Raw genomic sequence first — 13,690 nt, 5'->3', positions numbered from 1 at the left:
TGGAAAGCCGATCTCCTTGTGCTTCACTTTGATGGAGGGAGATGAGAAGTGGATGGCTTGGATGAAGGATTTTTAGGATGGGAAGTGGGCCACCAATATCACTTTTCTCTCTTGGAGGAGCTTGGACGTGAGCCTCTTCTCTTGCTTGGGAAAAGTGATGAGAAAAGAGAGAAGATGGGGGTTGTAAGGAGAGAGAGTAGCTTAGGTAGGCCATGATTACTTGTAAGGGAGGGTGGCTAGCAATAAATGTTTGTAAGAAGGCTAGGGGGTAGGGTGGCTATAGCTAGGGTAGGGTGGCTATAACTAGGGTGATGTCATCCATCACCCTCATGATTACCTAGAGATTCGTGCCACATGGGATGCGTGGGTCCTGCAATATGCGGTCCACGACCATTATAATGCACGGTCCACATCTTATGATCTAAGCATCGGGTTGGCGTATGAAATGCAGCATTGGAACTGCGGCGACGGTGCGGTCGTAATGGTACTTGGCTCGGATTAAGCTGACTCAAATCTACAGGATATGGCTTAGGAGTCTTAATTCTTTAACTAGAGAAGGTCAGCTCATTCCATGTATGTTCCTCGATTTTGTTGCCTAGTGATTAAGGCGGGAATTGGAAAGGGATAACGCATGTGAATTGGTAGATACAGTAGTTAAATGTATAGATTGATAGTCGACATGTAGATTTTTAGCCGATAGTCGAGCATATAGATTTTTAAGTTGCGTAACTAGTAGACAAAACAGTTTTTTTTTAAATAAAAAAAAAACTTTTTCCTTTTCGATATGGGAGGTTTCTTATAGTCGAGCATATAACACTTTTGTTGACAAGAGTAGCTTTGCCCTAAGGTGGACAGTCGAGAGTAGTCATAATATTTTAGAAAATGAAAGTGTATTCCTTAAGGATAGTAGATTTGTTGGTGCTCGGCATTCTACGGATGAGGTAAGAGCTGACCTTCTATGTCTTCTAATCGATACATCCCTTAGTACTTGAGGTGACCATGATCTCATTGGAAATGACAATACTTCCTCTTGTCTCTATTCTCGGCATTGGCCTTCTTCTGTCTCGGCCATTTTAGCATTCTTTTATCTCATACTTCTGTAAGCACCTGCTCTGATGTGGTGTTTAAAGGAGTATACGTGTGGAAGCCGCTTTCTGGACCCTGGCTAGGTCTTTGGCCTTTGCTCTGGTTGTCTTTTTTTTTTCTTTCTCTCTCTCGGCATTAACAATAGAAAGCCCCCCTATTCTTTTCACTTTCTGTCTCTTGCTGAGTTATTTACGCCGCGAGTAGCGCTTCGTGTACTGCAGAGCTCCTCTGCGTTCGAATATTTTTTAGCTCAGTCGAGCAAGTCAGTGAGAGTAGTCGAGGGATTGTTTCCGATCGAGAAGAGAAATTTCCCCTATTTGAGGCTGGCCATCATAGTGGTAAAGCTTTTTAGTCGAAGTAACATCGACTTGAACTGCTCCAGCATTAAAGCGGATAATGTAGTCCCATAGAAGCTTGTCCTCTCTCTATGTTATCACGAGGAGGTAAGTTGTAGGCTTTCTCTTGTCTTTTCTACCAATGAACTGAGCAATGAATGCCTTACTAAGCAGGGTGAACGAGCTAATAGACTTGGGCTTCAAGTGTTTGTACCATTTCCGTACAACACTTAACATGGTCAGGGATAAAGCTCTGCACATTACTGTTGAGGGCCAAATATTGCATATCAGACCCTAGTTATTGCCTGGATTTACGAACATGATACTGTTTAACAGCCCGATTTAATCGTGTTTGTGATGCAGGGTGTATTTACAAGCTTGGATTGAAATAGGATGCTAAAAGTATGGATTTAACACTCATGAGTCACCAAAGTATGGGACGGACCCCAGGAGACTAAGATCGATGGATTTACACGCCAGAGATCTGAGAAAATCGAAAAATTGAAACTCAAGTGGCCTGAAAGTCGGCCAGAATGAAAGATCATAAGGTTTTAACCATCTATTCGGCTCGAAACTTCATATATGGACTAAAGACCATAAATTAACTGTACATGTCAAATTTCGGCCCTCGGATCCTTGTAGAATTTTCCTAACAGAGAAATCAGCCCTTAAATCCTGACATGGGGCCCACCTGATATCTGGATATACTTCAATCTTGGTCTCAACGCGTTAAATGGGATGAGGAAAGGAATGGACAGATCAGATTCTTCATATACACCAATATGGGACCCACTTTACATGGTGTGTGTGCACAGCACACATGCACTGGCCGTGCACCACAATTGTCCCAATCGGTCAGCGTTACGCTGACCGATAACTTTCAAAATTTTGAAAATGCACCAGTGTCTTCACTATGCAGTTGCGGTTTTGGCCAGTGGGCCCCACTCGACGCCCGGAGTAACAATCAGAGCCGTCCATTCGATCTATAGGATGTCCAAGACCAGTGCCTAGGTGTCTTTTTGTCACCATGCAAGCATTCGAGTGAATATCTCAGCTGAACGGATGATTATCGGTGAAATGAGAAGATCTTGTAGGACATACCGATTTCATTCCAAAAACATTCCTTCCTGAATGGTTTTTCTAGAGAATTATAATTAACGGAATGGATCCCTTGTTTGATACCAATCACGGGCCCACTATTCTTCGCATCCGGATGCTGCACGGCTTTTGCGGTTGTTGTGTGATCTCGACAGTGATCGGATGGTCGATCTGGATTGTCCATCATGTAGTTCTACCAAAAACCTCCTAGGGGATGTCATATTTTTAGAAAGGAAGCAAGGAAGTGAGGAGTAGAGGGCGTTGTCTTCTTAACTGCGTAACAAGATTTACGCAGAGGAGTCCGTCCTGGATTTCGCAACAGTTGTGCTTCGCACATCCACCGACTTCAGCTACGTAGGAATTCACCGACATCACGCAACCACTGCCTCCATCGGCCTATAAAAGAAGACATAAGAGAGAGAGAAGGTATTCGGCTTCGGATTCGGATTCAATCAATTGCTGGGAACGGGGAGCAGCTTTCTTAACAGAGTTTTTTTCCTCCCTTTGCTTTTGTTTTATGTTTTTTTTTTCTTTTTAGAGATTAGCCTAATCATGTTTAGGTCAGGCTTTGTCTCCTGGGCATGGTTTGGTGATGGAATCCATTCTAATTCTATACCTTTCATCTCTTGAAAACCAGATCAAAGGAAGTTCAGTTTTGATTTCCATGGTTACACTCTTTAATTGGATGAAGATAGGACTCTAAGTCTAGTTGAGTTCTTGAATCAAGCATAGATCTCCCTGATTGCTACAAGTGGATCGTCTAAATCCCTAGTTTCCTTCCTCTGAATTCCTTAAGTTTTAGATTAATAGTTCACAATTATTCCTCAAATTACAATCGATTTAGATTTCATCTTAGTCTAGTTCTAATTCTACCTAGTTTTAGATATAACATACAGGTTTCAGTCCCTTGGGATTCGACCTCGGTCTCACCGAGTTTATTATTACATCACAACCCTATACTTGGGGAGTGAACAATTACAAGCCTAGAAACACTGTGAAGTTCCATTCATGCCCAGAAGGATTCTAGGCGCTCAGCCAGATCCCTTGACCTTGTGTAGGGAGTTATCTAGGGCATCCGAAACCTAGATAATATTAGTGCACTAATTTTTTGCACCCTATTTGTCAATCACGTGAGTCATTGTGTCATTTAGTCGGTTGAGCCTTTAGAAAGTGAAGACCGAACACACAAGCAAAGCTGAAGTATTAAGAAAGTAAGAATACATATAACAGGTGCCTTGGTGACCCTAACCCTTAACCCAAAACAACTCATAGACCTCTAGATGATCTAGACTTAATAGAAATACTTAATTGATCATCCCTTAACCTTAGGAATCCAAGAGAAATATGATAAATAATGCTAGAAGAGGAGCGAAGCTACTGTGTAAAAGTCTGCCCAAAATAGCAATTTTCGATGAGTCTTCGATGGCATCTAGCTGTCATCGAAGCACCTTCGATGACATCGAGGGCTCACTCAATTGTATCGATAGAGAATTGAAGCTGTCTAGCAACCAATTAAATTTTTCCCTGACTTTCTCAATGGCATTGAAGGGTGCTTGATGACATCGATTGAGAGTCAGAATTCTCCGGCATGAAATTGAATTTTTCATAAACTCTCTTGATGGCATCGGGGACACCATCAATGACATCAAAGGTTAAATTTCAATGACAACGAAGGGACTTCAATGACATCGGAAATGGTCCAGACATGTCCAGTAAGAAAACATCATATTTTGTCTAGAATGTTCGATGGCATCGAGGGAACCTTCAATGACATCGATAGATCTGTTTTCTACCCTTTTTTTTTACCGTTGGAGCTCGAACTTTTTATTAAGGGCATTCAATTCCTGGCATTTTGATAGGTTTTTAAAGCAACAAAAGGTATGGTGATTCCATATCCATATCCCTCATCATTAGCCTTTATTCCATTGAGTTCTAACCTATCTCATTTAAAATTACAACTCTAATGAGGATTCCAACCTCAACACTGAGATGTGCTTAATCTCTTCCATTTTATAGAGATTGGACTTAAGCAATCTTGGCATACCATTGTCCAAATCGTCTAGAAGACCCATCTAGTTGAATCCCTAGGTAAATCAACTTCCTACTAGTTATAAGAGATTCAACCAACCTCACATTATCTTAGTCACCTCAGATGAGTATCAAATGCAAGGTGATTGATCATGGATCTGAAATCTTGGCAAAGCAACGGCAACATGATCAGTAGAGCATCAGAGAATTGATTGAAGCACGAGAGAGCGAAGATTAAGCAACCTAAGAAGACGTTAAAAAATGAACTCAATCCGACAAGTAAGTTTTTAATTGTAAGTGTCCAAGTTTACTCTCTTTCCTTATGTAGGACTAAAGGTAAGAGTTTGTAAACCCAAACTCGACTAGATTCTTACGTAGGATGTTGGCCTTTATGTAGGGCCAAAATTTGTAGTTCTTGTGTAGGACCATGGTTGTTGGTTAGCCTAAGGAAAAACTAAATAAAGTCTCTTACGAGAGCCTCTAATGAGAGAATACGTATTGGGTTCTTGTGTAAGACCTTGGCTCGAGAGTAGAGCCTAAATTTCAGGTTCTTGTCTAGGACATTATCTCTTGTGTAGGGACTAAACCTTTGGGTTCGTGTGTAAGACCTTGGCTCTTGAGTAAAGCCTAAATCACTGGGCTCTTGTGTAGGACCTTGGCTCTTGTGTAGAGCCTAAATTTAGAGTCCTTGTGTAGGGTTGTAAAGGTTAGAGGTGAACCTGATTTAAAACCTTCGATAGTGAAAACTGGTACACTCATGGATTGAGTGCGTCAGCCAAGAGTAGAGTAGGCAAGTAGCCGAACCACTATATATGATTGTGCTTAGGATTATCATTTGCGCAATTGTTTAATTATAATTGTGAGTTTGAATGTTTATATTAGACATGCATGATTAAATGAATGCTTAGTGATGGATAAGCAGCACATCCCACACACACATATACACTATCTTTATATAAATTAGTTACTTATTTGCATATCATTTATAGTATATGTGATTGGACTCTCTATTGGCTTGAACTTGGAAGCCTTAGAGTTATATTGCCTTGCATAGTTTAATTGTTAATTAATTTAAGTTAAACAATTTGAATTTTAAATAGGCATATTTTTAAATATGTCATAATCACCCTCCCCCCTTTCTAGGACATAGCGTACATTGTTTAGCTCCGTTAAGCTTTCGCAAGCACAACCATGGTAATCCCATTACACCATAGGCCACAATTTCATATGGTAGTTGGGATCGCATGATGTCATCCGTTAATGAGGGCTCGACCTCCTTAAGCAGAGCATCGATGGTGGCAAGGGGCCTTTGCCCGGCATGCCTGCTGGATGTCGCCGCGCTGGTCTCGAATTTCCTCCAGCTCTACCTCTCATGGGACCTCGCTCGTTACTGCCACCTCAGGAGCTTTCCCCCGCCTTCTCTTTGCCAGCGTGTGATGCAGATCGGACTTAGTGAGCTCGTTGGTTCCCATGGTCTGTGTGGGGGACATACCCGCTTGATGCTGGCCGATCCTTTGCCACGTAGGAGCCATGAGTTGCGAGTAGAGGTCGAGATTGCTCGGTTGCCTCCCCCAACTCCACGCCTTAGTTATTGGGGAGGGGGTGCTTCCTTTCTAATATCTGCATAATGCAATCAATGTTACCAATTAGAGCCTTGACTTAGATCTCTAGAGAGACAAGCCGACCCCCCTTGTTCTGAGATCTTTATGCGCCTACCGGGGAAAGGGGGTCAACTTGAGGATCTAACTACGGTGCCTAAGGGCTCCCAGGCTATTCTTCCAGTCATGGCATTGGCTCAGTAATGGCGAACAAAGCCCTTCTTATTCCCTTAGCCATCATAAGGTAATGGAAAAAAGCATATGGAATTTCTTGACGTAAGGGGAACTTCTGAATGTCTTTGTTGTCATTACCACAGACAACACCAAACTGTTGTTGCTCAAATCTGTTTGATCTTACTTCACCTTCTGCGAACTACTGAGTACCTGCAAACGGATGAAGAATAAGGAGACATTGAGGGTGTCGGTTGTGACCAGGACCCTTCGATGCCTAAGTCAAGGGTATGGACTCACAGTAGGCGTAATAGAATTGGGATAGTTGTGTATGTAATGCCCTGAAAATTGGGGGTCGAGCATGAACTCGACTCCCAAATTCCAACGCATCACTCATGCAACATAGATAATGATGATTAAATGTTGTCCATATTAGTGCATTAAACATGAATGGGATTATACCAAAACAACATATCATACTCCAGAGATGATTTGATTATGCAAGCAGAAGACTGTAATAAATGTATAAGATATATGAACTGTAGTAGGTCTCTAAAGTGTGATCATGTTACTAAGTAAAATATATACATGTATACTCTCAAAATGTACAAAATGAATATACATGTGTGCTCCAAAATACAGAATAACAGTGTAAGGGCATCTAGTTAGTGTCCCTGTAGCCCCGACGATCAGGACACGGTTCATATGAACCCGCCCGATAACTGCACGTAGGAGAATGCCTCCTCGTCATCCTCGAAGTCTGGCTCCGCCTCGTAGGCATCGCCATCATCTGGAAATAAAACAGGGTCTGGTTGGTGTTTAAAATACCGTCCCATAATGTGAGAGTGAGTGATCAACTCAATGGAACAATAAAGCAAAGGTTAACATGTTATCAATTTAGTTAAGCAGTAAAGATAACGCAATACAACAATCAGGTCCTAAGTACTCTTATTAATGCAAGAATGATATGAAATAATGATGCATGCCCTCGCCTGTGCTCCCTCAACGACTTCATCTCACGATCGCGGCATGCAACCCTTCCTCAGTGCTTGACCTGCTACGCCAAAGGCACACGTAATGCGGTGCATGCACGTGATTAACCAGGTTCTTACTTAGGTTTATTCATACAACAAGATTGGGAAGCTAAGGTACCTCCCTTATATCATTTCCCGAACAATGATCCATTCTAGGGTCGTCAGTCCTAGTAAATCTCATACGATGTTGCGGTTCTAGGTCACTACAAAGGGCTCGTCACCTAATCAGTGTAGGCCTAGTTTGTACTCTAGTTGCTACGGAAAAGCTCGTCGCCTCAACGCAGTCTCAGAGTATGCTCGAGGTCACTGCACCAACGCCCTACCAACTGGCAGTTTATTTTCAAAGGCTCGTCACCAATCCGACTGGGGACCACAGTCAGGCTGCGCCAGTGTAGGCCGACAGCTCGAATACAGTATCCCATACCATTGTATTCGGCTCACAAGTTTGGGTTGCTCACTGGACACTACGGGGAGGCTCGTTACCCCAGCATAGGCCGACAACTCGACTATGGTGTCCCATACCACCATGCCCGGCTTATGAGTCTTAGCGGATCGAGGTATCAAAGTTAAACGGGTTTTCCATTGGTGAGTTTGGTACCTTAGATTCAAGAAGTAGCGTCCATACATGGTGAACATACATCTGGTCAACCGAGTTGCTTGACAAGCTCGACTGGTACGAGCGTACGTCGAGCCAATCGACATGGAGCGTGTGAGCACTCCGCGTGGCCTAACCACTGTCGACTAGCAGCGTATGACTCAGATTCATCGGGCATGTCTATCGTGGCTAAGTAGTACGGCCACTTATCGTAAACCATTACTGATTGCGTGGACTATGTCGTAGCCCCAATCACATTTCATACAGTAGCATTCACATTAAGCCAAACAGCATGTTCAAATACAAATCTCACATGAGCATTTCAACAAACACACAGGGTACATGTTAGCATACATAGACATTTTAACCATAAAGCACGTAGTAGCGATGCAGGTTACATAAAGGAAACTATAGCCATAGTTAAGGGAATTGAGAATCCTATCTTAACACCCTCATTACATGCATTTAAACAAACATTTTCTCATTCGGGCATTTTATTAAACACTTAGCCTACACATACTACACACATGTAATAGACTAGTTACAACATACATCCCGACAAGCCCCTTTTTTAAAAGAGTTACCACATACACAACAAGCATATATCCATAGCTAATAATCATGACAAGCACAAATTCAAATTCCATATTCATTCAGACATATCAACAAACACATAGAATACACTATATTCAACATAGTTCATATATATGTGCAAAGTGTGGAAAACATCATAGTTAAGCATGTGATAGCATTCAAGTCAGTCATAAATCATTAACTGACATTGAAAGCCTTAAAAACCATAACCTAAACGTTTATAGTCCGCACCTTTCACCAGTAAACCCGTATCGAGCTCAATTTGAACACTACGTCTTTGTCTACAGCACAATGGCTACTTAAATCATGAAATAGGTTAGCTATTTCGCTATTAACTCTATTTAAATCCCTAAATCGATATTAGGGTTAGGATTTCTTACCAAAATCGGAATCGAAACAAGTTGTGTAGCGTAAGAGAGAGGTGTATCGGCGCGTGGTGTGGTGGGAGGAGATCCCGTCAATGATCTCCAAGAACTCCTCTTCCTTCCGTCCTCTTTTCTCTCCTTTTCTCTCTTTTTCTCTCTCTCCCTTAGGATTTTGCGCAAATTCGTATATGAGAGAGGTGGGGTGAGGTAAGGACCTTATATAGGCCCAGAATTGATGCAAATGGCCCCAGGGCCATGGTATACTTAGGTTATAGCCAAAGGGTATTTGTTTCGATCCAACGGAGCACATCTGGAAGCCCCTTTTCCACATGCAGTTGGACTTAAGCTTCCTGACATTGGATCTAAGTTAAGTTTTCGGCCCGATCAGATTTGTGGATCGACCGTGGCGGACCCGTTTCAGTTCAATGGTCACCGGTACTCGATCGGGGCCACAAGTGCACGACATGTGTTGAAAAAATTTTCTTGATCCGAGGGTGTAATTGGGTCAGATTCTGACGTTCTGAATCCTTAGATTTGGCCTGCAAGTGAAACGACTCAATTCACTTAAGTCCCAGTTCATTTCCTAAAGATATTCGCATTTCTCACACATTTCGCTCCGGGCTTAAGTTGTGCGTTTCGGGATACTATCTGAACTTGATTTCCTACGTGGTAGTCAAGTCCAACAAAGTGGTCATAACCGTATAGTTTTGCGGTAATCAGACTTTCGACGCGCGGTCTAGGTCTGATACGAAGTTTCAAGGCGCTCCCATGAGCAATTGGGTTTAGAGATAGATCCTAAGTTTTTAGGTAATGTCGTGCTAGTGGTTCTACTCATTTTGGATCTTTCAGTTCATATTTAAAGTGGTTTAAGCTAATTCTACTGATTATTTAGTTCAGTACTTAACCAACTCCGCCCTAATTATGACAGAATAAGGTCCTAGGGCAATTCTATACCCCCTTTTTGACACTTCTAGTTAGTATATTATTTTAATTATTTTTTTAATAGTTCATCATCAAGTTTACTTCATCTCCACAAAATTTTAAGAGATTTCGTGTTGTAGAAAAATTCTAAAAAATTTCAGAAGCAGCAGTTGTCCAACGAATGATTTTCGGACAGTTGTTACAATGACCTATATTTAACTATATTAAAATTTTTATTATATTTTTTACTTATTTTTATATGAAACTAGACTTATTAAGCTTCAATCTGGCTTTTGAATCACCTAAATCGGAGTTATAACGAGGGAGATATGACTTTTCGAAGTCGGACGAAAAAACTGCAGAAAACGGCAGGAAACGGGCCGCCCGGCCCGCTGGGCGGCGAGGCCTCGCAGTCACGGCGATGCCATCGCCGCTCGCTGTCCTATCTGGTGGTGGTTTCACCACCCGATATTTGAAATGGGTGTATCTTTCAAACCGGAATGAGTTACACGACGTGCAATATATGATTTTGGGGTAGGAGAAGCTGCTCTATCCAAATAACCTATTTATTTTGCGAGATTTCATAAGGTTAATGGTCAAAAGCCCATTTTATTTATTTATTTACTATTTATAGTAAGTTTTAGTTTAAGTATTGTTCTTCCTCACCTAAACTTTAGGATTCATGTCTAATATGAAAGTACTAGGAAAAATTTGAAGAATAAGGTGGTGAAAGGTGAGATTTTGAAGGAAATGGGTAAAAAAAGGGATTTTGGACTTTGGGATTTAGTTTTGAGAAGTTAATAAGGTGTTAGGATCGACCCATTGCCTAAGGACGCCTAACTCCAAGTTGGCAAAAATTCAGGGTGTTACAATGGTGAAACCCTAATTCTGAACCTAATCGTAAAAGAAAATTTAAAAAAAAAAATCCTATAACAATATGGAAAGTAAGTAGAAGATAAGTTAGAAGGAAGTTACCAGATTGGAGGAGATTTATGTTAGAATCCTCGTTAGATTGATCTTATCTTTATTAGTTGCAAGATTCTTTCCGGATATTTCTATTCTGAGGTCAAGGTCGGTCTCCGAGGTTGAGGTTGGTACCCAAGGTCGAGGTCAATATCCATGGTCAAGGTCAGTACCGAACTGAGGTTGGTACCCGATTCGAAGTCGGTATATGAGGTCGCGATTGCTATCCGAGGTCGAGATAACTCGAGGTCGGCATCAAGGTGGTCGAGATTTGTTGATGAGCCTTATCTCCAGGCTGGGTTGACTGTTTCAGCTCGGCCATTGAGCCTCCTTGCTCAGTTCATCTTCTCTAGTCCTTTGGTAGCTCAGAGGGTCTACTCTGATGGTCTTTTTTCCAAATGTCTCATACATCTGGTCAACTTGATTCCACCCATAATAGAAACAATGTAAAATTGTACCTAAAACCTCAAAGTTCACCAGGTGTGACTGGCATGTGCTTTGGACTATTTATATATGGTGAGTCACACTTATTGAAAGATACATACCATGGTGGCCTCACAAACAAATTCATGATTGGGTTCCATCCCTATTATTCCCTATGTTTGTTCACTACTTTTTAAAGTGTGGCTCTGATGCTGGACATGAAAATTAAATATGATATGCAAGATCTCATGCTTTAGATTATACTAATTATGAAACAATCACATAAAATTCTACATCCCACACAAAAGGTCAAACATTCAAGCAAGGGGAATCTGTGCGAGTCCATGCCTACACAAGTTAGGGCTGAATCACTAAAATTATGGACTAAACGATACTCAAAGTAAAATTATCTGCACATGCACAGCAATCAGTCCCTAATCCAAGGGATTCACCAATTCCAATTCAAAGAACCCTAAGGTAAGAAAATGGGCAAATAAATTGAAAGTAATGCAATCTAGGGTTAGGGTTAGGGAGAATAGGTATGAGATGAGTAAAATAGGCAAAAATCTAAACCTGGAGATAGTCCTCGCGTGCGGAGCGCTAGCCAAGCCTATCGCATGTGCGCAGGGGTCTGGCCGTACGTGCGAGGGGGTCTCAAATGCAGAAAGCGTCTCCTTAGCTCTGGTCAGCCAAGGGAGGGCTTCAAAACTCTCAAGTTTTATGTCGATTGAATGCACTGTCTGTGCGTGGTGCTCCACCAAAGTTTCAGCCCTCCTGCAGCATTAAAATCTGAAATTCTGCTGTAAAGAGGAAAATTATTATAATAAAGGATAGATTTGAAGCGCGGATGGTGGTAAGAGATAAGAAATAAAGATGGTAGAGGATGGGTGCGAATTGGGACAGATGTGGCTTCGCACCACGGTAGTCAGCCCTTCGATGAAGGGAGGGCTTCACACCCAATTGGATTTTCACAACTCAAGAACTCAGAGGAGTAGAAAAAAATGTAAAATTTTATTAATCTTCAATGAGAAAAAAAACCTAAAAGGGGTGCCTATTTATAGGAAAACCCTATACCCCAAAACTCACACCATGTACGTAACCTATTACTTGGCAATGAAGTAAACAAAAATAAAAATTAATCAAAGAAATCTAAACCGTACATGATACTCTAAATAACATTAATAAGCAAAACTTAAAATATGAGATTAATCAGATTAGTGGGCCATGATCATGAGATCTCATGATGGGCTTTACTTGATTATCGAGCCCCATCCAATGAACCAAAACTCTGTTTTCTAGCTAGGAGGCCCTCCCTGGACAACGTCACCAATCCAGATCGACGGTGGGGCCCTCCTTCTCCTTGCGTACGTGCATAGGGGGGGCAGCATGCGTGTGCGTGTGCGTGTGCGTGTGTTGTCCCCATCAAGCTCACCTAATGGTTTTATAAGACTAAGTTGGTAAGAGTGTTTTTTTCCCCAAGGTACCATGGAACTTCCAAAATACACTAAAAAAATTTACTTTTCTACACCTTCACATGAGGCACTCGAGGGATTTTTTATTTTTTATTTGGAAGAAAATGTCCATATCATCAAGAACAGAAAACGTTTGGGAGGCTGATAGTTATTTAACGTATTCAAAGTTGTTATTCATATTTTATACTCCCCAATGAATACTTTCCATTAAGCTTTCATGTTTTTCGATTACTCTCTCCAGTAATCTTTTGTGCTTTCAGTTATAAAAGAGCCTTTCTCGAAAGAGCTTCGTTTGGTGGTTGAGGCTATGAAAGGTACACTTTGAGTTAAAAGATGAAATACCAAACGGTTACCAATCGAGGGGGTTTATGCATTATTGGAAAGCTAATCGAATTACCTTTCCCACAAACGTGAAATAACACTCAAATCCAAAGTACAATGAGAGAGATCTAGTCTATTTACCGAAGTCACATGGTGCTTGCTATGCAAGAACGTCAGTTACACCATTAAGAACTTTAAGCTCACTTTTAGAAGTTCAAATGATTTCGATATGAGATGATTTTAGTCATATTTGAAAGATTGTCGAAATGTCTTTCGAACAAGTTCAAGTTCGCTTTAATCCGACTCGTAACTAAGAAGTTATGACCCTTTCCTGTGGGATCACAGGATACTAGGAACTCGCAATCGCAAATAATAAAAATTGGCAAACTCATTTTCCACCATCATGCGATCCCGCTGCAACATGGTGATTAGACAGCATACAAACCAAAGAGGTTGAAATCCACATCATCAATAATATCATTCAAAATGATCAAAGTAAAATATTACAAGAAGATATACCACTAAAACAGGTTTTACAATAAGTAAAACAAAATGATTGACAATGTGAGTCCACTCACAACTGAGAAACTCACAATGAAAAAGTAGGTGAAAACTCATTCCTAACAAGAAATGAGTACACCTTAGTTCAAAAATCCAACATAGCACAGATGCATCCCCTACCAGAC

Source organism: Magnolia sinica, chromosome 4 (assembly GCF_029962835.1).
Source record: "Magnolia sinica isolate HGM2019 chromosome 4, MsV1, whole genome shotgun sequence".
In the NCBI taxonomy this organism is placed as follows: domain Eukaryota; kingdom Viridiplantae; phylum Streptophyta; class Magnoliopsida; order Magnoliales; family Magnoliaceae; genus Magnolia; species Magnolia sinica.
This window is presented reverse-complemented; position numbering follows the sequence as displayed.